A 25,893-nucleotide genomic window follows, 5' to 3' on the forward strand; every position below is an offset into this window, starting at 1 on the left:
AGATATACTCTTCAAAAATATGGGCAAATCAAGCTGCTGTAGTTGTAAACAGAGCCTTACCACAAACATTTCATTATGAATAACAGCACAGAGTGAAGCATTTATATCTCAGATTAATTCAGAGACTCAAGAAACATCATAGTCTATATGTTTGGGTTCCCACACAAGTAAATGTCACATCCCTTCAAATACTGTTTCATTCTCCTGGGTCGCTCGTGCACAGATAGATGAAGGGCATTGCAACACACTCACTTGAGAAAGAGCTCTGAGCATTTCAATACCTTCCTACCCACAGGCCTTATGTTACTACCTACACAGCCAAGCTGTGTCACCGGTTCCTGTGATCTTTCCCAATCTTCTTGAGTGGAAAGTCATCTGCTGGAGCATCACAGAAGAAGGCAGTGTAAAATGAGCTCACTGCCCTTGCCCTGAAGCAAATTAGAAACAGTCACAGTCTTCTCACACAGCTCAATGGCGAGGATGGGTCACTGAGGGATACACATAGCAATGTCATTAAAATCATAGAATCATAGAATCACTCAGGTTGGAAAAGACCTTAAAGATCATTGAGTCCAACTATGACCTAACCATACTACCCTAACTGACAACCCTCTGCTAAATCATGTCCCTGAGCACCACATCCAAACAGTTTTTAAACACATCCAGGGATGCCCACATGTGTGTAATCTGAATTATTTCTATGGTATGTATCTGCCCAGTTAGTACAATTATAAACATAACTCAAATCTATCTAGTGGTTGACTACCTTTTCCTGACCAGACACACACTTTGAGCTGTCCTTCTGGTCTTTGGCATACAAAATTCCCACTAATATCTCTAATATCAGAAGAGAGATGTTTCTTGTTTAGAGTTCCTACAAAATACATATGTATTTACTAAGTTCCTGTGTCATCTAATTTCTTTTACTGTTGCCAAATTTCTTAAACACTTGTAGGCCATGCTAATTTTTCTATTTTTAGTGAAATTTAAGACATGAACATTACTTGAATGAACAGTATGCCATCTTGCTAGAACCTATGCTCTTTGCTGTAAAATATAACCAAAGACCAGAAAGCCTTGTGCAAATAGCAGTGTTTATCTAACTTGCTTTTTTCCCTTTACCATCTGTTGGAGCCATACGCCTTCTTAAATAAGAGATAATTATAGGTCTTCACCACAACTAATCAAATAGTGTTAGCTGTGGTAAACTTCAGCTGTAAATTTCATTTATTCTGTATGAAAATTCCTCCTAAAACAGACATTGAGGTAGTGAGCTTAATCTGTTTCTCTGGTCTTGGTATACTGTAGTTGTAGTTGAGACATAAGTTTGTGTTAAGGTATGGGATAAATTCAGAACAATAAGCATCAAAGAAGAGTTCCCACCAAGTACATTAGCAAGAGAGACCTTGGGACTGAAAGTGACTGCCTCATGAATATCCACTGCTATGTACTCTACCAGAGCTCTTAATGTTCTGAGTTTGCCTTCACTGTCCCTGTGTCCCTGTGCTGTTCCACATAATCAAAGTAAGAAAAGAAACACCCTTGTTTTATATATATATATATATATATAAAATAATAATATATATATATATAGTCATATATGATTTTTAGAACTGAGTAACCTGGGAAAAGTAGGATCTGGTACTAAAATTAAATTTTGGAAGAGAGATTCCAGACTATTTAGAGAACAGTAAGTCTCCTAATAAGCTTGAAAAAGACAAAACTTCATTTTCATGTCCAATGGGCATTTGCATAAATGTCTACTTGTATAAATGTCCATTAACACCATTCAGTCAAATGTTTTATAACTGCCTCTGGTGCCAGAGTCACTTTGCATTGCTGTGCAATGTGAAAGGACTGAAGGATAAAAATGAATTCAGTCCTAAATATGGAAAACAAATTGTTGAAGTGCCTTTAAAAATTTCACAGACTCTTTGTGTGAATTAGTGATGTGTAAAAGAAGAATGCCTTGACAAGAAGGTTAGAGCACCTTGTTTGAGGGGGGGAGCAAAAAAAAAAAAAAAAAAAAAAAAAAAGAAGAGGGAGGAAAACATCTCTATTTTTCTCACCACAAATATTTATAGATTCAGATATGTCAGAGTTGAAATACAACAAACAAACAAACAAAAACAAAACAAAACAAACAAACAAAAACAGAAAACCAAACAATCCTGATTGTATGTACTCTACAGATATAGCAAGCATAGGACCTACTAATTACTCTCCCAGTGCTCACATAGCATACCTGGCATCATCTCATCAACATCAGTATCTGAATCAGAAAAGTCCTGAACTAAAATTACATCCTTTACATTAAACTAGAGATTGAAGGTTTCTCAGCTGGGGATGTACCAGTTTCAAATCCTCCTATTAATGGTGTGGATTCAGAACTAAACACCCTCCCAGTGTATTATTGCAACAGTACCATTTATGGTTATCGTGTTCAGGAAGGTGATGGATGGATGCCATATACTGACCAAACTGTTATCTCCTGCACTATAGCTAGCAGTACTGGACTAAGAGGATAAATTACTGTGAAATAAATAAGCAAAACTTTTTTCTGACAGTCAAAAATATTACAGTAAGATTAATTGTAAGATGTGAAAGGTAGTCTCTAAGATTCCACCATAAAACAAAAAGCCTGAGGATCCAGCATAAAGGACTTCAGACTCTCAGTGGAAGGATGAATCAGAAACCCCAAATTTTCTTCTGTATGTTTTATGTCTTTTAAGCATTGATTTGAGAAGATATTTTGATTCCTAATCAGCTGAGGCATAAGAATGCTTCTCTCCTAGGTCAGCCAGCTCCTGTCTGATTAGTGATTTAATTGCTGAACTGTCTATACAGCTCAGCACAAATATGCAATAAAATTATTTTTTCTTACTCATTTACTTCTCCAATTAGATTCCATCAACCTCTGCCACTCCATCAGTAAATTTTTTGCTTTTTAATTATGCACATTATTTCAATTGGAATCCTGCAGCTTCATCTGGATCACACATGCACGTAAATCAGCAAGAGACCGATCATACTTTGTCAATGCATGTCAGGCACCAGCCATTTGGCTTTCTGTCTGGGATTTCATTAAATTGCATTAATGTTCTCTTTCTCTGTGATGTGCCAAGAGTATCATTAGTTGTTCTTCCTTGGATTGATGTCTGGTAAGACTATTCATTGCCTTCAGTCTGAATTAAGGGTCATTCAAGAAAAAAAAAAACCCTTACCACTTTCTTAGCAGACTGCCTTTTTGTTTGACACAAACTTTGCGTACATATCATGGTTCTGCAGTAAGCTCTTAAGTCAACTTAGCACTATAAGACTAGAGGATCACAAGTCTATTCCTCCAAGCCCTCCTCAACAAAACCCATTTAAGATACTGCGACTGAAATGGGCTGCATCTTGCCTGTCCAAAAAATCTCACATAAGCACCCTGAGACAAAAGGGTTTAATTGCATTTACAAATAAAGGTTACCAAAATTTTACTTCTACCACCTTATAATCAGGGAACTTGCACAATAATATGGTAAATCATTCAAGATGATCCTGAGAATCAGTGATAGAGCTGGACATGAATTCTAATCCTGTTGTAGTAGGCATCTTGCGGGGCTACGGGATGTATCCAATGTAAAGAAAGGTCTCTATTTACCACCAAACAAACATGCTCTGAAATGGCAATGCTAACACTGTGCAGCACATGAGAGATTTGGATGCCCAGTGCTATCATTGTCTCCTTGAGAGATATTGGGCAAATTATGAAGCTTCTCTGTGGCTCAATTTCCCACAGGTTAATTTTTCCTTCACTTTGTATCTCACTTAAAGTCTGCAGCTGCTATTTTTAGCTCTGAATTTTATTACAACGCTTATCACAGACTATCAGTCATTGTATCTAAGTAAGCTAAGAAACACATACTGAACCTGGGATGGAAGCCTTTGATTATCTTCACAATACATAAATTGTGCAGACATTTCCCTTGATATAATTTTGCAAGTGACAATCATTTACACTTTCTCCTATTGGCTTCATAACATCTCAGATCTCTTCCTTCATCATGTAAATTTATTCATCAACTAATGATTTTGAGATCAATAATCCCAAATGTAATCCACAGGACAAATATGTATCTCTGACTTAATCTGAAATTCAGACTCTTGGATCTCCAAATCTATGCAGTCATCTGCTGGAAAAATTGTCACTCCTTGCAAAGTTCAAAGAAGAAAACAGATCAGAACTGTGCTGCTGCAGTTTATAGTTTCTTCCCTAGCTTTTAAACTCTTTCCTAAAGAATAAGACAATAAGAAGTAAATATTCAACTGGAGCAACTTTGGAAACAGCCTATCATTTCTGATGTTATACTAAATGAGGAAAATGAACACATATTGTTCCTCTGGATTTCAGTGGCAAGAAAGCCTGACAGAAGAACAAATATTGGAGATCCCAAATGAAAATATGCTAGAGTAATCAGAAAAACACACCATTCTATAAAGTAGGCTAAGAGGAAACGAAAGTCCATTCTATTTTCAGTGATTTTATAGTTGCTGTAAACCAACAGAATGCTGGTTTCCATTACCCCAGGAATAGTAATTTAGGTTGAGATTTTTTGCAAATGTGAAGAAGGAGAAAAAAAAATACCGTTCATTCTGCATTAAGTATTTTGCATACGTCCATGTCCTTTTAAGGATGGCTGACCATTGAAAAAGAATGCTATGGGAAATCATAAGAGAGCCTGTGGATATGAATTACTGGGAAAACAAACAAACAAACAACAAACAAAAAAACAACAGACTAAGAGTTAATTTGTTCTTATTTATAATTAATAGAGGGAATTTAAAGACTTGATGGGAACTTTTCACACAGGCAAGAAGAATGAAAAACCGAGGGGAAAACTGGAAAACATCCAATATAGGCTTGGCAAGAATCAAGAACCTTTGGCAGAAATGTTAAAAGCCTTCATAAATTATAACGAAGGGGGAAAAAAAGAGAAAAGAAAATGAAACAGAAGGAAGGAAGACTAGGAAATCTATAGGTTTTCTCATGACTAAATCATCATTGCATAAGAAGCACCTTAGTACATAAGCTTTCCTGAAAAATATGTGAAAAATTTAACTGGACAACTAATTGCTTCCTTAGTGTATCTTGAGAGATTCATACGCACTACTTCACTTTAATTTTTACATCCCTATCGAGATATATGCTACTCATATGCACATTTATTAGCTAATACAGACTTCAGTGGTATTTGATGTCAGAGAATTTCAGCCTCTCTGTCTCAATAAAAAAATTTCTTTTGATGATGCTTAAGTTTGTGTTATTTCAGCATCTCCAGATACTTTTCTATTCTCTTTCTGTCTGAAATTCAGTAGTCAAACTCAGAATTTGTTTATGTGGTTTATAAGACAGATTCCAGAATCATCAGCTGGAGGAGTTCAGCAGTTGAAGATACTCAGAACTGCAGCTTATCCATACAGCACAACAACTATTTCAATGCATTAGTTAATATTTCACTGTTACAGAGTGTCTTGACAAACCTTTCTAAACTACAACTAATATTCAGTGTTTTTTTTATTTTATTACTTTATTTTTTTATTACACTGCTCTTTCTGTGTTAACTCTATTATATTTTTCTGTGCACTGAAGACAGGTTTTTTTTTTCTATACTGCCTACCATGTCTATGCTGTATTTCAGATCACACTTCTATATAGACAGCTGTCCTTCAGTAAGTAAACAACAGTAAAGAGGCTGAACAATTCTGTCAGAAATTGTGGATGTAACTTTTTCATAGAGCTCTTTCAAGATTTCCATCCCACTGCCAATCTATCAGTCTGTGAATCGATCTATCTTGTCAAAATGGTCAGGACTGGATTAGTCTATGCAAGAAAATGGAAGTAGGAGGTACTATGAAAGCTCTTATGAGCTTTAAGTAGAAGACATGCACAGCTGACTGGTGTTTAACTAGTATTATTTGGGGAGATTGTGCTCCTCCTTTATTTATTACAAAAAAGAAGAGGGGTGAGAAGGAAAAAAGAAAACCATAACACAAACATTAATTCAGTTAAAGTGACCTCAGCACTGAACTTGAAACAAGAAACACCTGGTCCAGCTTAATCAGACTTTTTCTGTAGTACTGAGTAAATTACATGTGACTGAAATATAATCTTGGCCACATATTCAAAAGTCTGAATCATTAATACAGATGCCACCATCACAAACCATTCTATTTCCAAAAGTAGAAAAATTTAAAGGAGTCTCATTCTCTGAAACACTTTTCAGACCTTTCTGAAGACAGAAACGTAAACAATTCAGAATTTTGGGAAAGTAAAGTAGAGTAGCAACAATGGGCTCTAATTTTTTTCTTAGATGCAACTGAAGTTCTGAAGAGGATAAGGTCAAGAAGGCACTTTGCAAAGACGACTTCTGCAGAAAAGCTAAATCAGCCAAAACTGGGATTAAGCAGTTTATTGAATTTTTCTTTCGGCAATCAAGTAAAGAATTTAAAGGACACTAATATCAACACCTGGTAAATACTTCTTTAGTATCATTTTGCCTTTTCTTAATTTCTACATTTTCCTTGCTGAAACTACTCAAACTCAAAAAGCCCTAGGATGGCATTGGATGCTTTTCTTCCAGAAATACTGCTTGTCAGGAAAAAAATATAGGTCTACAAGTTTCAAGCACAATTTCTAAAGCTGGGTCAGCACCTCATGTTAGGGCAGCATCTCTTCCTTCAGCACAGCTGTTTCAAGAACATTGTCATATAATTTACTAGCGGGTCGTTTCTGGAAACTCTTAAAATACATAAAAAAAAAAAAATCACTTTCAACTCAAATCTGCAGGCTTTAAAGAGTAATCCCAACTGCAGAGCAACTCTTCTTTGCTACAATCCTCTGAAACGTTTCATACAGCTCCCTGTACTACTGAACACCTCTTTTCTTCAAGTTGTTTCCTTTTGGCAGTGGCCATATACTGAGGTCTAACTTGTACTCAGATTGTCACTAAACTTGTAACAAGAAGTCACTGCTAAACCAGAGTAAAAGTGAAGATACTTTGCTTATATTATCCAGTCATATCTGCTGCTCATCCTTTAACTTTTCATGTTTTATTTCCATTTTCTCATTTTTTAAGCTTTAAATTAAGGATAATTGCTCTAGTCCCCTTGGCCTATGTTGGACTATATTTGGAGAGATGGAAGTGGTATCAAAAACAAAGGTATCTGGGGCAAAGGAAAACAAGGCTTTCAGTGGATTGTAAAATATGTGGACCCTATGACTGATCCCCATAGAGAAACTGGTCCTCCTTGAATTCTTTTAGAGATATGAGATGGTAGTAGTAGTAGTAGTTAGTAATTTCTTGTTCTTACAAGTTCACCAGTAAAACACTGCTAACCCCCTCCTCTAGTGAAGGATCAGAAAAGGGGTTCAAGAAAGGTAGGAGTTCTTCAGATGCAGAGCAGAAGTTCCCTGTAGCCCAGGAGAGGCCCATGGGCACTGTGTGAAGCAGATCTCCACGTGCGGCAATGGAGGAACCCATGATGCAGCAGTGGATGAGGCCTGGGGGAGCTGCAGTCCATGGAGAGCCCCACAGGAGCAGACCCGATTTGGAGTGGCAGCCATGGAGAGGAGCCCACAGTGAGGCAGAAGGGCTGGGGGAGCTGCTGTCCATGGGGACTGTATGGAGCAGCTCCTGAAGGATGGGTCCTGTGGCACAGAGCTGTGTTGGAGCAGTGCTTGGAGAGCTGTAGCCTTTGGGAAGATCACACAGTATCATGTGAGGAAGGATGGCATCCCATGGGGGGGGACCATGGATCAGGGCAGAGAATGACCGTGAAGGAGCAGACACAAAGTGTTATGGGCTAACCACAATCCATTTTCTGTTCTCCCACACTGCTATGGGAGAGAAAGTAGAAGAGTGTGGATGGAGAGAAGGTGTATTTAGTTTGCCTTTAGTTTCTCCCTGCTCTAGTCTGTTAGTAGTTGGTAGCAATTATACTGATCTCCCTAAACTGAGGTTGTTTTGCCCACGATGATGAACACCTTCCTCACTTTATCTTGACCCTTAAGATCAGGAAAAAACTTTTTTACAGAAAGGGTTGTTAAGCACTGGAATAGGCTCCCCAGGGAGGAGGTTGAGTCACCATCCCTGAATGTGTTTAAAAACCATTTGGATGTGGTGCTCAGGGACATGGTTTAGAGTTAGGGTAGTATGGTTAGGTCATGGTTGAACTTGATCTTTAAGGTCTTTTCCAACCTGAGCAATTCTATGATTCTATGATTCTTTCTCATTGTATTTTTTTCTTTTGAGGAGGGAGTGTGAAAGAGCAATGTGGTACAATTTAGCTGCCCATCAGGGTGAAACCACCACAAGTGTAAATGAATGCAGTAAAATCCTGTGTGGAAAACAGGCTGGTTACCTCAGAATTTGCATTTATAGCTAGGGTCTTAAGGAATAGGGAGGATTCTGTACAGTTTTTATACATATTCTACATCACCAATCAGCCTATGAAGCATTCAGCCTATAATGAGTACACTGTATGAAACAGCAGTAACTCTTCCCATGCTCACCTGAGTTCATATTCACCATCTTACTTTGTTTTATGAGTATAATTATCAGGCTTCTGTTTGCAATCACCAAACAAGCACTCTCACAGACACAGGCAAGAACTAAATTCAATTCAATTCACTTGAGCTTTTTGTTTGTCAGCTAGCTAATGTGAAATGTATCCCCTAAGAATACCCTCATCCTACAGGCGAACAACGTGTCAGTGAGTATTTTCACTCCTAAAGATGCTCATCACAAATTAGCCTCAGATTTCTTTCTTGCATAAGCCAATTTCCTGTTCCACATAGCAATTATATAAATGGAGGTGAAGTTCCCAATCACTCCCATTGGCTTTTCACAGTTCATAAGATGAACAACATTAAATAACTTTCACATCAGGATGGGAAAAGAGTTGACAACCTAAACTTAAAAAATATACAACAAAGATTTTCAGGTATGCTTTTTATTTATTTATTTTTATGCCCAAAGGGCTATAATAAATGGATGAAAACCCACTTGTAGATGATATCATTCAAAGAATTACTTCACTGTGTGCAGTCACTGAATGTCTTTTTATAACTAACTGCTACCCAAACCATGCACTATGCAATGTAAAAGTGAGCAACACTATGAATTAAATCTATTTGATGAGACATGAAAGCTTTCAATGTTGTTTGAATTGCTTGGCAACAATCCACCATATGAAGATTTTTATGCCTGTCACCACATCTTCACAATTTGAGTTCTTCACTTTCTTCATTATCACTCATGATGCTGATTGTGGTTGTTGCTCATACCCACTTTACAGGTAGGAACCTAAGACAGAGGGTGACTTGGATCTGTTTCCTCAATATTCAGTATAAGCCAATGAAAATCAGGCACTTGAGGGACTTTGAAGTTCTGAAGCAAAATGCCTTGACTAGCATCAGAAAGGAAGTCTGTTGCAGAGTAGGAAACTGAAGCCAGATCTCACCGGCCAGCAACAGTCTAGACTCCCTGTCCTCTTCCCTTCTTCCTAATATTGTAGAAACTTCAATTACTGGAAATCAAAACACACAGTAATTTGTAGTTTAATTTGGTTTCATTAAAATCTAAAATTCAATTCCCCAAAAACAGCCTATTACAATCCACAGACCAAAGAAATTCATGATAAAACTTTGGTTTGGTTTCCTGCTTTCCACACCGTCATGGCAACACGTTAATTCCTTGAATCCCATCAGAGGTCCTGTATTATTTCTCTAATCTAAATTCTGAGACTCTGAGCTCTGGTGAGTGTATTTTTAATCAAATATTATTATGGCTAGTACCACAAAGATCCTTATTGTGTTATTTGTACAAGAAGAGATTTTTTATCCCCCACAAATGTAATACCTACTTTATTAGTGGTTGTTTTGAGTTATTATGGTACTTCTCAATGCTTACAGGAGAGGAAATTAAACCTTGATATTTCTGAGTGGGTCACACGGTGACAAGTCCTAACTTCCACACACTTCTTAGAACAGAGTCTACTAGTAAATCCCAGATGTACAACACACCAGTACTGTCACATAGTCACACATGTTACCCTTAAATAAAACTTATAGCCTGGGATCTGTTGTATCCCATTTTAGCCACAGAAAAGGCAGGCAACAAATTTAAGTTGATTTTTTTATAACCCGTAGAGAGAAAGAAACACCTAATACAAGAAAGGCACTGTAAACTAAAATTCATCCTTCAGGTATGTAGAATGAAGTCCTCCCAGTGTAATCTATGCAGAAAGCTTACAATGTCATCCTGGGTGACTCAGTCTCTGATTAAGACTATTCTAGTCTGTAATTATTGCTAAGATTATGTGAGAAAATCCATTTCTTCTTCCTGAGATCACAAGCTTGATGTCAAGATCTGCAAATAGTGATGCAAGTGCCAAGTGTAATCGAAACTGTAGTCACATACTAAACATAAGTCCAGAGTGAAGAGATATTCACTCTGTAAATAAACATGTTCTAGTTGAATTGTAAGATGAGTGACGAAGGATAGACATAACTGATAAATCCAGGAAATAACCATATTAGTCACCGTGACTAGAGTACACTCAACACAACAGTAGCCTTGCATGAGGCCTTAATCTTGACCAAAACACCATCATTGATAGAATACATCACTCAGTAAAAAGAGGGGACATCAGGAGGAGTTGCATACAAAACTCACTCTATACTTTTTGTTACTTCCATGGATAATATTCGTTCTGTTTTCAAGTTTCTTACAGACAAAACCTAATATTTTCAGCTTACATCTCTGTGAGTTTTTGGTCTTGGTGGAAATTGTGAAAAAGAAAACAAAAACTTGGAATGAGACCAACATCCGTGCAACAAAGCATAATATAAATACCCCTAAGATTATACTCAGTAAACTTCCACCAGGACAAAGAAACATTGCAGGTAAGCTGCTTTAAAGAAGTTGTACTCATTTGCAGAATTTTATCAGATCAAAGCTATAGTAGAGATTTTCAGTGGTGTTTCTGGGCTTCATGGCTTCATACACTCTTACTTCCTAAGAACTTGGCCTTAGGACTGAGTTACCTCACAATGGCTACAATGAGTTACCTCAGCATGCCATAAGAAGGCATGCTGATCAGCGCAGATAGCAAGTATTACATAGAAGTGTCAAGATCTTGTAGTTAGTAATATGAAAATACTAAAAATCATTAATCAGTGTATTTGAGCTATTTAAAATAAATTACTGCTTTTTCCTCATGTTTTAATTGTCTTGCTCTGTATCTTCAGAATACATGAATATGCATCTGCATGGATATCTATGTACATGACAGGCATTCAGCTTATGTTTCCCAGAAAGAACATTGCCCAGAAAACACAAAGATTCTATCTGCTTAAGGGTAGCCTTGAGTTGAAGAAGATGTTAAAGATAAATTTTCCAGTGAGGATGCATCTGGCTGCATATATTATCATTCCCAGTCAATGTGCAGTAGGGACGTAGCTAAGACGGGGAAAACAATACTTTCAGCTGTTTGCAGTTTAAATCTCCTTTTCTTTGAATAGCCCTTGATAGGACACTACTTTCATCTGGTTTCTGTTTCATACTCCTAAAGAACCTTCAGCGTCCCCTCACCCCCAAGCTTTGATGGGCACAGAAATCCACAGAGCAGTATGCTAGGACAGATCTAAACCCAGTTCATGATTCACTCCCTGGATTTGGTTGTAGAGGTGTCCATCACACACCAACAAGGCATCAGGCACTGTGAGGAGTCTCTCACGTTAGAGTTCTGCTGTGAACTGACAGTAATTTTGACCTGCATTTCAAGGATATAACTTCATAGTTTCCTTCTCACATAATAAAAGAACAGGTCCTAGACACCTTTGGCCCCCCTGCTATGCCACCGACCCCAGAGTGCTGAAGACAAGCACCTTCCACCAAACCAATCTTTTTTTTTTTTCTGGCCATGAGCCAGCAGCTGTATTCAGAATGTGAAAACCTAGAATGGTGAACCACTGCAGGAAATTTAGCAAACATGTATTTGTTTTTTCTGTTAGGTTAACATGTGAAGGTGGGGGAGAAATATTTTTATGAACAGAATTACTCCCCTAATTTTGGATGGGGTGCAGCAGCTATGATGATGTTGAAGCACACTTCCATTTAGGACATGAGCCACATTCAAAGAACTTCTACCTAAAAAAATGCCAGTAGTTTTAACTACATTAACAGACTCCAAGATTACTGTTATTATGGCAAGTCATTAAGCAATGTTGGTAGAAATCGGAAGTCAGACGTTTCCCTCTTCAGATCTATTGTATTACTTGCTAAAGGGTGAACCAACCATAAAAATTTTCAAGACCATAAATGATTCTCTGCTCTCCTACAAAGTCACATGTCCAAGAATTTCAAAGCACTTTATAACAAGTCATTATTTTCATAATACCCTTATGATAATGTACAATTAACCCTATTATATATACAGTGGAAACTAAAACAGAGGCTAATTGCTCAAGATCAGCACTAGGAAAAAGGGCCCAGCAATCCTAGAAATTAAGGAACAGTAAATCCTCCCAGGTCTTCAAATCCTCAAGTTATCATATGTCACACATAATGTACGTTATAAGTTCATGCTAATTAACTGTTAAAAACGCTCAGGGGCTTTTGCTTCCATTAAGCTCTTTCTTGAGGTTTTTACTTCCCGTACTCACTGGCTTAAATTCTGATACGTTAGTTGCCATCCACTTGTGCCATGGTTTCATTTTTGTTTTTTCTATTTGTTTAACTAAATACAACATCAGTAACACAAAGATTATCTATACTATCACAGTCGAGCTTCTTTATAAAACCAACAAATTCTAAAATAAATTTCTCTGAAGTAAACAACAATCTCAATTGTGCAATTTCACGAGTCTTTATACTAACATAATGAGAAAGTTTTATTTTTATTCATAAGGGATACTGTGTATGTTGCCTAGATTCTATTTTTTTCTGTATCAACTTTTGACTCTAACATTCAACGTCTACTAGGTAACATGCAATGATGTGCAGTATCCTTTCTTTATGAAGAAACAAGAAATCAAAATACCATCTTTCAGTTACATACTGGTTTTTGTATGCTTTCCTTTGCCACTCAAATGTCATTCAGAGCACTTATATACTTCCACAAAACAGATCTTTCAAGGTGGTAGTCTGAAATACTAGATTAAAAAAAGTGTGGCCCACAGTGGCTGCAAGGTAACTTCATCATTTTGTCCCTAACACAGAAAGATGCAGCAAGTCTACTACTCTACTGATATACTCTTGATCTATTCTGAGGCACTACTTGGAGGCACATCTAAATGGATGCAGAGCGATTTCAGGGAGTTTATGATCTTACGAGTGAATAGTGTGGTGGTAGCACATTTTTAATGTGCACTATAACTTCACCCACACGATCAAGTTACATGGTATCTGCAATAGAAGGTGACCTTTTACTACCTGTTCATAAAAGCCAAGCATGCAATTTTAAGCCTTGTTGTTTTCTGTAGAATGTAAGCAAATGCACTGCATATGTCTATGCCAGTACGTATATAATTTAGTGTCAAGGTGAGATCAGAAGTTTTTGTAACATTGATCCTTAATCTAGCAAAATTCCAAGTTCTTACAAAAAAAAAAAAAAAAAAAAAACCCACAGAATCCATTTAAAAAAAAAACAAACACCAAAAACAAGACTGTTTTCAAGCTTCAAGTTGCAAACCGGCATTTTGCTATGCAGAATTTTACAACAGCCAACAGAGAAGGTGTCTGTTTTTAACACATCAGGTCACATTCGGGGGCTTCATATAATGTGAAGCAAGTTGAACAGTGATACTGTGAAAAAAAACATGAATAAAAACCTGAATTTTCATGAATCTTGATGTACAAAAGAAAAAATATATATTTTTTAAATCTTCCAAATATCTTGCAGCTGTTTGAGCCATTAGGTTTAATATTCCACTTCATTTGCTTCCTAACTAATCATGCCAGTGCAAAGACAATGCAGACTGTTCCATGTTCACATAAAAGATGTGAGTTTTGCACAAAATCAAAGACAAAAAGAGAATCATAGAATCACAGAATATCCTGAGTTGGAAGGGACACACAAGGATCATCAGGTCCAACTCCTCCACATAGTGCCACCCAAATATTAAGCCCTACATGTGAGAGCACTGTTCAAATGCTCCTTGAACTCTGTCAAGCTTGGGGTCATGACCACTGCTCTGGGAAGTCTGTTCCAGTGCCTGAACACACCCCTGATGAAGAACTTTTTCTTGATAGCGAATCTGAACCTCTCCTGTCATAGTTTCATGCTATTCCCTTGTGTTCTATCACTGGTCACCAAAGAGAGGAGAAGAAGAGTACTTGACTAAATCTATAAACATATACATTACATAACTGCTTTATGCAGAAATCTAAGAAAAGGAAGTGGAGGGTTCCAACTGTTGTCTCACATCATTAAGGAATATAAGTCTAAAGAAGGATGGTTGGGATTGTTCTTCTACTCTTCAGAATGTTATACAAAACTCAGGTCTTGTAGTTGGCCATTAGAGGAGGGTTCAAGGTCGCTGTTCAGAGCAGGCTTGTTCTTCGTGCAAACAGATGCTGTGGAGCAAAGGGTAAATCAAAACTGGGTATTTCCTGCAAGGGCATCTGGTCCAGTGCCAGGACTGATCAGTGTACTATCAGCATTGCTGTAGGAGGTTGCTAGGCACTGCTGGACAAGCTGCCTACAGGAAGTCTCAAAGGTCCTGCTACAGTTAGGATACTGAGAGAGATGAGGGCACCCACACAGAAAGACCTTTCTTTAAGGGCAATGCACGGGTCATCAGTGAGAATGATTTGACTCTAAACAGAGTTTTATACCACCACACACAGACCTTCTGTGCAATTTAAGAATCAAAATGAAATCTAGGGACTTAAAGGGTAATCCCAGTCCAGGAAAAGTGCTTGTGCTTAAATGGATCTTTTTATTTACTGACTTATTTCTTCTCACACAGTATGGATAAATAAGGCAGCAGTAAAACAAAAATTGAAATAACTGCATTCAAATCCATACTTTTTATTTATGCTGGTCATGACAATTTCTACTTTTTTTTTTTTTTTTGCCTCCTTTTAGCAATAAGAACATCAAAAAGGTGAAGATTATCTAAAAACACAAGAGAAGCAGTCATCTAATCTCTTTCATTATGGCCACTAAAAAGGCAATGGGTGTTCCATTTCTGTTTATTATAAAAACTTACTTATAGATAGCTGGCCAACCATTTATTTCAAGTGGAAGAAAAGTCTCTCTTAAAAATTAGCCCTGAATATCTATCTATAAAGATATGTCATGGTTCAAACACTAGACCTGTGCTTTCTGCATAAAGCACTGACTGAGGTTCTGGGGCTGAGGTTCGAAGGGCATCAGACCATCTATAAAAATGGTTCTTTCTGGAAATAAAAGAAGTAATGAATGAGCGGGGGCTGTTCAGCCTGGAGAAAAGGCAGCTCTGGTGAGACCGGATAGAGGCCTTTCTGTATTTAAAGGAGATCTATAAGAAAGAAGGAGACAGATTCTTTAGTAGGGTCTGCTGTGATGGGACAAAGGGAAATGGTTTCAAAATAAAAGGGGAGATTTAGAATGGATATAAGGAAAAAGCGTATTACAATAACAATAGTGAAGCTCTGGAACAGTTTTCCCAGAGATGTGGTGGATGCCCCACCCTTGGAGACATCCAAGGTCAGGCTGGATGGGGCTCTGAAAACCCTGATCTAGCTGTAGATATCCCTGTTCATTGCAGGGGAGTTGGACTAGGTGACCTTTAAGAGTCCGTTCCAACTCAAATGAATCTATGATTCCATGGTTCTATGATCTCCCTCTCATCTTGACATCATTACCTTACCTGGAACATAAATTTTCTGCTGATGGAAGATTTTGAATCTCCTGCTAAAGGGAATAGCTTTTTAGTTATTCAGATCCTGTTGTTTATCTTACACATTTGTAAAGTTATTGCCATTCATATAATTGCAACTTTGAAGAAGTACTATCATTTTACAGATAAGACAGAGACAAGGACAAACCATTTGCCCTTCTGTCTGTGTCTCCTGTATCAATCTGTAGGCCACAAGATTTTTCCGAGCAGTCCCTGCCAGTGCTATCAATGGGAAATTAAACCAACCAGCACTCCTTGGCTGGAATATTAAATTAAGCAAATATTTCTGAAAAGCCCACGAGTACACTTGAATGCACAGAAAATTCTCTCATTTTTCCAACTTATGATCACATCTAATATGTAATGCTAATCTTCAGGGCTATTAATCATAGATGAATGTCCTACACAACTATTAAGAGCACAAAACGCTTTGCTGAACCTTGAATTCAATTCCAGATTCATCAAAATTCAGTCCTGACTACAACTTCCCAGTATATTTTCTGTCCATCTACCAAATATTTGGTGAAAATATAACTATTTTTAGTCTTACAAAATATAAATAAACCACTATTTTCACAATGTCCATTATTTTTTAATTAATAAATCACTGTGATCTTCCAGAAGGAAAACATGAATTCATTGTTTATATCAGTGCCCTTCTGCCCCTGTTCTCACAGGATATCTGTTTGAGTACTGTCCAGCCATAATTTCTGTTGAACAAACTGGAACCAGATATATAGAAAAGAACAAATTTATTTATTATTATTATTATTATTATTTTTAGTGCTGGAATAAAATCTTAAGAAAAGGCAAGTTGATGTTGATGTCACACTGGAGTCTTCTCCCATTTCTTTTTTTTAGACTGAGAAATTATGCTGAAACATTATGTAAAATCCTGATCTAGTTGTAGATATCCCTGTTCATTGCAGAGGTTGGACTAGATGATCTTTAATGGTCTCTTTTAATTCAAACAACTCTATGATTCTATGATCATTTCTTATTGTTTGCTGTGGTAGTCATAGGCACCACTTGCTCTCTCTGTTGCCTGATTCAACTTTGCTGCTTTTTATTATTACTTCCTAATTTGCATACAGACATGAAGCACACAGTGCAATCATAGTCTTTTTGTGCCAACCCTTTTATAAACACAATGGAACTGTCTCTCTCTGCAAAAGTTCCTGCAACTCCTTTCTATAGTCAATGGAAAGACATAGGAATGATTCAACTTATCTTAAAATAGACACGTTAAATTACTCCCTCAAATTACCTATTTCTTTATTCTGACTATAAGGGTAGTCCAGCTGATTAGCCTAGGAGGAGATGCTCACAGCAGAGATATCAGCAGTTAGATAAGAAGATTCCTACACTTAGTCACAGGTTCCCATGGCTGCTTCTACCTCACAGGCATAATTCAGGTTGCAGATTATTATTGCATCCCCATAGAATACAAACTAACACTTAAGACAATTATTTCATCAAAGTATCAAAAACTTGTTAGAATAAGGTTTGTTCAGAAGAGTATGTACATATGTTTCAGATGATGAATATAAGGTTCTTGTATAAAACTGTAATCTATTTATCTAAGGATCCTTCGCAGAGATTAACACTACCATCACTGTTCAACTGATGAGGCACAGATGTGAGACAAGGTTTGCCAACAGTAGTGCCATGGACATGGGACAAGTACTCCAGAACCCAGGTCTACTGCTTTATCCCTCAAATTGTAATGTTGACAATTCTGTCTCTCTCATGGAATCACTAGGACATCCCAATACTCCCAAGAAGACATTGCTCCCTGCAGCATTCCTATAACGGCTCACTGACCAGAATACTGAGACATAATAATAGAATCATAGAGGTTGGAAAAGTCCTCTAAAATCATCGAGTTCAATAATCCACTTATCACCAATATTGCCCACTAAACCATTCCCCTCAGTGCTACATCTACACTTTTCTTAAATGCCTTCAGGGACGACAACTCCACCTCCTACCTGGGCAGTGTGTTCCAGTGCCAAACCACTCTTTCTAAGAATAAACTTTCCCTAATATCCAATCTGAACCTCTACTGATGCAACTTGAGGCCATCATCTCTTGTCCTAAAAATTCACCATCCAAAAATGTTTTTAGAGAAAGTCTGAAGAAGTGCTTGTGGTCCTCATACAAAAATAAAATTGCATTTTCCTGAATTGTTTTCATTTAGTTCTTATTACTTCAGACTCTAACACATGGCTGCAGACACAGCTCCTCAATATGACCACTCACTCTCTTCAGCACTTTGGATACATGGAAGATCCTGCCTTTAACAGGTTACTAATAATCTTGAACAAAGATTTATCTATGCCCTTTTACTTATAAGTTGAATCAGTGAAAATTTATAAAAATAAGGGCAAGAGGTTATGGTTTTAAGTTGTGTCAGGTGAAGTTCAGGTTGAATATCTGGAAAAAAATCCTTCTCAGAAAGAGTGGTGAGGTATTGGAACAGGCTGCCCAGAAAAGTGGTAGAGTTACTGTACCTGGAGGTGCAGATGTAGTACTTAGAAACAAGGTTTAGTGGGCAATATAGTGGATGGTTGGACTAGAAGATCTCACAGATCTTTTCCAACATTAATGATTCTATCACGATTCTATGATGATTTTCTGAAGGCTTGAAAACTGTTGCTTGAGAATACACATTCTTCAGCAGAGGAATGCTCATTCAGATCCCCTATTATGCTAAAATAAGCTGAATTTGAAAGTGCCAAGACAACATTTTTTAGGCACAGACATTTTCACTGCATCATCATTTTCCTATTTAAATGTTTGAAGAGACTCAATATAGTTTGAAATATCAAATTTAGCATATTTATATTTAGAGTAAATGCGAAGTTATATTTGGATTAAATAATTTCTAAAGGAAACACTATTATTTTTAAATTGCTTGATCAAGAAGTTTAGAATGTTTTCTCCCTCAGTAAGACTTTTAATTAAAGCTGCACATTTCTAAGACAAATCTTTTATCTTAACCTTGCCTTTTGACACTTCCAATTAGCCTCACGGAAAGAATTAAATAAAACAGCCTCTCTACCAATACATTGATTCAGTGAGGATAAAAAGCAAGATAACCTACTCATTTCCTTCTATGAAAGATGCTAGTATAAATGCATTCTCTTATCACTGTACTGTTCTGTAACCAAGGTTCATTTCTCAGACATGCTGACATGTGGGATGATAGAATAGCTTAGTAGTTACCAACAGCATAAAGTTTTGTCAATGCTTTCTTAGCTTGTTTTGTTAAAAATTGTTTGTTAAAATGTTTTGTTAAAAAATGTTTCCTTATTGTTTTCAAACTCATTTCCAGTTATGTAAGAGCACTGTTCTGTTACAGGATTCACTTCTAAAAATAACTTCAGAAACTTAGTTTAGCAAAAATTTGCTAGTTTTGTCACCTAACTGTGTAGCAGATACTCTACATATTTATTTGAAATATTACTTCAGATGAGAAAATAAAGGACATCGCAACAACTGTCTGGATGCAATTACTCACTGAATTAGTGAAAAGAACTATTTAAAGTTTAGGATGGTGGTGGATATTGAAGGACTTGCACAGTTGGACTCTACATTAGCCAGAAAGCATTAGGGATCTCCGTATGGAGACATGTATTTATTTGAAATATTACTTCAGATGAGAAAATAAAGGACATCACAACAACTGTCTGGATGCAATTACTCACTGAATTAGTGAAAAGAACTATTTAAAGTTTAGGATGGTGGTGGATATTGAAGGACTTGCACAGTTGGACTCTACATTAGCCAGAAAGCATTAGGGATCTCCGTATGGAGACATGTAAGTAGACCTGTAATGGAAGATAGCTCTCTGAAGGTCCAATTCACACCATAGCAGAAGGTCTGAAAAAATTGTTTGGTCCACTTCTTCATAGAGCTAAAGGCCACTGTTGGCCTCAAGTCCCAGAAATTTTCTGTGGGCACTCTGCATCTGATTTCTACCAGACCTTCAAGTGGGTTCTGATGATGATTTTTTTTTTCCCTCAGACACATTGTCCAGGGAAAAGAACCCTGTGGCATATATTGGTGCTTACAAACCCTTTCCAGTTATGGCATCCTTTACTGATCATGGTCAGTTTGTGCTCAGTTCATCTCAATTTCAGATGCTGTTCAGCAGCTCCAATACAGTGGTCTATTCTGTTGCTTCTCTGCCATCCACTTTACATGTCCCAGCTTTTGGCAAGAAGGAAGGGAAGAAATACACCTGTGTATTTCAGTCCGCAAGGGAAAATTTCCTAGCCTTATACTTTGAGCCTTAATGTAAAGCTTTGACTAGAAAAGCAACAAGACATACACACAGAACTAGCACATAAGTCAAGGATATCTTTTGTTTCTTCCTCTTTTTCTTGTGTACAGATAAACATTCTTCTCATTTACTGAGTATCACTGAATGCTGTTTTGCTCATATATCTCCCTATAGAGAAGGACTTAGGGGTCCTGGCAGATGAGAAGCTTGACACAAGGTCAAGGGAAATAATTGTCCACTTCTGTCTTACCCCTGTGAGGCTCCAGCAAAAGAAAGAAGTGAAGCTTTTGGAGTGTGTCCAGCAGACAGCCACAAAGATGATCAAAGAGACGGAGCACCTCTCCCACTTGTTCAGCTTGTTCAGAGGGGAGATTTAGGTTAGACACCAGGAGGAAATCCTTTACTCAGAGGTTGCTGAGGTACTGGAATGGGCTGCCCAGAGAAGCTGTGAGTGTCCCATCCCTGAAAGCACTCAAGGCCAGGTTGAATGGGGCCCTGGGCAGCCTGGTCTGGTGGGTGGTAACCCTGCTTATGGCAGGGGGTGTGGAACAAGATGATCTTTAATGACTCTTCCAATTCTAATCTTTCTGTAATTCTATGATACCAATTCTTAAAATTTCTGAGTGTCTTTTAAGGTCTCAAAGGTAATAAGGGTTTCTAAAACAATGAGCCCCAAAGTAACTCCTCTAACAAGATTCTCTTTAGATAAAATCCATATTTGTCAGGTATGCTTTATTTTACATATAAAATATGTATTTATTTCAGATTCATTTAACAAGTCTTGAAAATAAAAGCATGTATTTGCTAAAATTTGAATCTCTAGCTCCCTTTCTCATGCTTCAAAAGCAGTAAACTTATCTTCACTTAATGGAGGCAGAAATTACCTTTCAAAAAGTTATTGAAACTAATGACTGCAATTTCATACTGTTCCACAAGTCATGGTGCTGTTTCTCTTTGCTCTAATGAGCAACTGACTACAAATGCCTGTTTTGACTGTATTAAGAAACACTTTATAAGAGAAGGTTTTTTCTTTAAAAGTTAATGCAAAATTCCTTCAGTGGAACTTTCTTTGAAATGTCCAGAAGTAACAAAGAAATAAGGATCAGTAATTGTCTATTAAAAACAGACACAAATAGTTGGTCAAGGGACATATTACAAATATAATTGGCCCTTGACATTAGGTCTGAGACAGTCACAGAACAACATTTAACTTATAGAAAAAAGCAAAATTCTCACATGCATTCAGCATGGGGGGCTGGGAACTGGTCTAGCAAAATTCAGGCACAGGTTGCAGTAACGTCCTTCTTTTTCTCATATTCTCTTATAGTCTCCTTTCCTCTCATCCCATTTATATAATATTAATTTTTCCCTGACACTTAATGTCAGTTATACCATTTTATAAGAAATCATCAAACCAGGTGTGCATGAAACATCTCTACAGCATCAATCAAAAGATCTAATGTGTAATAGCAAATACCACAGCTCGTCTCCACTGCCTTGTTGGAGATAACTAAAAAAAGAAATGCACATTCCTTGACTTTCTTTGGCTTTCTGCACTTAGCAAATAACACAGTTTAACTGTGTAAAATTAGGTGTAATACTGCTACAGTACAGATTTAGCAATAGGTAACAGTTTCTCTTAAATACTTTGTATTACTTGTCATATTTTCAGAACAAGTTGCCAGAAATATTTGTCTGCTTAGAAAGTCTTTTTGAAAATTGGCCATGTGGTAATTCTGCAGAGGAGATGCAAAGGAAATCTGGACACAAATCAAAGTCCTAAGTAATTCCTTTAGATATAAACTATGCTAAGTAATTCTTTCCTAATGTTCACATAATATTTTAGCCTTGTCTGTATCATAAAAAGGTAAGCAGCTTTGTTGTATGAGAATAAAATACAGGGGATCTAAAAACAGTTCATATAGCAAAATCTTACTGCAACTTCCACTAATAAAGAACAAATCTCTTTCCATAAAGGAACACATCCAGATGGTGTGTATACTACTGCAAAACACTGCAGAGAAAACTCAAAATTAAACCTTTATTGAGGTTTGTCTTCACTGGTTTCTTCAACAGTGTAATTCAACTTCCTTTGCTTACCCCAACATATCACCTTCTTTAAGAAATCTCCACCTGTATGGATCTAGTCTTTACTGCTGTCCACTCTTATGTGGTACAGGAAATTAAGATAAAAACAGCCCATCTTAAATGCTTCAGACCACTGTTATTTCTCCCACTAATTTCACCAATGAACTTGTGTGCTTATGGGCAAGTTTTAAAATAAAAATATTTTAAAAATATGTTAAAGGTAAGTTCCTTGTATGTTCTATCTATATCCTAGAAAACACTTAATGACTGCATGTTCATACTTTTCCTAATTCCTGTGCTAAAATTTATACAACTGCCCAGACACTTAAGGAAGACATTTAGCTTATCATGAAATAACTCAGCCAATGAGTTAATTATACCAATATGCTGCTATGAGATGCTACTTTCACTTTCCCAGCTCCTTTGTCTGCTTTTGCATGTTCAGCCTAATGTATGCTGCAGGTGGACATCATCATACCACAATTTTAATAATCCAGTCTGATGAAAAGCACTAGAGGAAAAAAAAATCCACTCAAAAAGGCACTTTTAGAGTTTGGCTTTAAGATATGTCAACATGAGCTCAGCCCTTCAGAACCAACACAGAAACTGATAAAGTACACGTCATTGCCATGAAAAAGTAGTAAGCATAACTTGCTCTTCATAAGCCAAAAGCAGGCTGCCTAAGTTATGATGCCTATTCAGGAGACAGGAAGCTAAACCTCATGGGGTTTCAAAACCAACATGAGAGAAACCAAAGACTGTGATCAGCCAGCCTTGTTCCCTTTCTCTTCTTCAGCACCGAGGAAGTCATTAGTCACCAGTCTACTTTTGTCTTTAAGGAAATGCACCACACTTTTCTCAGTGGTGCATTACAATAGGACAAGAATTAATGGCCTAAAACTTGAACAAAGGAAGTGCCATGCTAACATGCAGAAGAACTTATTTACGGTAAGGGTGATGGAGCACTGGAACAGGTTGCCCAGAGAGATCATGGAGTTTCCTTCTGTGTAGATATTCAAGACCGGCTTGGACACCTATCTGTGCAACCTGTTGCAGGAAACCTAATATGGCAGAGGGGTTGAACTTGATGATCTCTTGCAATCCCTTCCAACCCCTGCAATTCTGTGATTCTGTGACTAATAATGGTTAGAGCTATTAAATAATTGTATATACTTTTATACATTTATATTTACATGTATATATGTATATATGTTGCAGTCTGAGTCAACACAAGCTAATGTGCAGCCTTAATGATCTACATTGCCAAGCTACAAGGGATACTGGTCCTCAGCACAGTTTCCTATTGTTTTAGCTGGTGTACATAGCCCATTCTTTTCTCAGAACATAGACAGGATACAGCAAACTTATGGACCATGTAGTAGCTCATTAGAACTCCTGTACATCTTGCTAGTTGTGCCCTAGGCATGCTGGCAACTACTACAGGATGGCTTCACTTCTACTGAATCCTTCAGAACTATGTCTTTTCTGATTATGCAGCTGAAAATACCTAGCAGGAAGCAAACTAAACATTGCTAATGCTGTCAGTTCTAACAGTTTTATTGTAAATCCCACAGGAGTTAATAAAAATTAACTGTTGCATGCACTGAAAGAGAAATACTACTACTAATGATTTCTAGGAAGTTTTACTTAGTTCTCATAGATGCTAAGAACCTGAAAAGGAAAAGATTGACAAGATTCCATTTACACCAAACTCAATCAATCTCAACTACTTTTGCCTACATTCTTTTTGGTGAGTCAGGAGTTTATTCACTATGTGGATGTCCCATCCCTAGAAATGCTCAAGGCCAGGTTGGACAGGTCCCTGGGCAGCCTGATCTAGTGCCTGATTTAGTAGTTGGCAGCTCTGCCCATGGCAGGGGGGTTGGAACTGAATAATCTTTGAGGTTTCTTGCAACCCAAGTCATTCTAGGATTCTTTGATTCTCTATAATGTCACCCTGTATTAGTATAGTACTACTTTGATAGGAATGTCTTGTGGAAACACTTGAAGAAATTTAATTACCTCCTGTCCCAGCTATGCCCAAACTCAGAGTGTTCACCGGCATGAAAATGAAAAGAATATTACAGCCTGGTTGCCATTAAGTTCAGTCCCATTGAATAATGCTCTCTCACAGACCTATGAAATCAATTAAGAAGTACTTGCATAGATAGCCAAGAAAAGACTACTTAAAGCTTTAAACCCCTGTCTTGATGTTAGCTCTATAAAGCTATTAAACTCCAGTCTGGATTTCATTAGCGCTGTACAAGTGAGCAGCTAATTCTGTAACCACACTGCCTGCCTCGCCTCTCTCCTATTCATGTCTAATATGAATTGTTTTGAGAAGAGGTGAAAGGAAACAGGTCACTGAGGTATATCAGGCAGAAGAAAATACTGACCTGACTAAAACATAAAGAGAGAAAACAGTTCAGTTTGTTCTTTAAATTCACTTTAAATGTTAATTTTTTTTTTCAGACATCTTTGGATTTTTTATAATCATTTGCATTTTATAAAAATGTAATTTTTATAATTATTTTATATTTTAATGTATAATTAAATCTTAGTTAATTGAACCAGACATTCCAATTAAAAAAAAAATAATAAAGTGAACATTCAATCCATGAAAGAATGTTAAATTGGATCAGTTCAAATGTAAAAAGTAAAAATATATCTTTTATTCTTTTCTTACATTTTATGTAATATTCAAACTCAAGAACTCATTAATCTTGCATTCACCGTTTTTCTTCCTCTCTGAGCAGTAGTAAGTGAAAAGGAATCTACTGTTTTTTGTTTTTTGTTTTTTTTTTACAATACGTCATTAAGACTGAAACAATTTTCATCCAGGAATCTCACAGAGTAGTAAAACAACTCCTTCCCCTGTCAGCAAAGGAAATCACATATAAAATAAGAGGTCATGAATTTCCACTGCTTTTCTGACATGGAATCCCAACAGAGAAAATTCAGTTTAAATTCCACAAGTACTTACAGAATTTATGCTGGTAACAACAGTGTTGCAATAAATTAATTGATGTTTTGGTGATTGGTGTGAGGTGTGTCCAGGAATGTCAAAATTATGAAGATATATATGGAGAACATCTAACAGAAAACTCTGCAATTGACCCACAGTAGGACATCACTTTATCAGTGGATATCTTTATACTAAAGATTATACATCTGAGTCTGCATCAGTTTCCTCCAACCTGAACTTGGCCATGGATTTGGTAAGGTTTCTGTTAGCACTCACTAGTGTTCATTAAGTTAGATGCTCCCACATCTACAGGGCATCAGGGAGACATTACCCAATATTGTGTACCTTTTTACAGCAAGAAGTGAAGAATTGTCTTTGTATGAACAATTTTCCCACAGTATACAATTTTGTTTTGCCCATCATTCAGTCCCAGCACAATTCACAAGGCTCCCAAAATTTTGCAACTTCAGGGGGAAAAAAAAAAAAAAAAGTCATATCTAAGTATGGATTGTACAGTACTCTCCTGGACCACTGCTGTACATCTGAAGTCTAACTCAGTAATATCCCACACCACGATCAAGTCATGAGCAGCAGCCACAGATCATTAAGAAAATCCAA

At 37.1% G+C, this 25,893-nt stretch overlaps 1 protein-coding gene across 3 annotated transcripts in view; it reads right to left on the reverse strand.

Annotated features, from left to right (window-relative positions):
* Positions 1–25,893, reverse strand: part of FAM135B (family with sequence similarity 135 member B) — a 191,028-nt gene that overhangs the window by 79,501 nt on the left and 85,634 nt on the right. The window lies entirely within an intron of this gene.

This window comes from Gallus gallus, chromosome 2, assembly GCF_016699485.2.
Source record: "Gallus gallus isolate bGalGal1 chromosome 2, bGalGal1.mat.broiler.GRCg7b, whole genome shotgun sequence".
NCBI lineage: Eukaryota > Metazoa > Chordata > Aves > Galliformes > Phasianidae > Gallus > Gallus gallus.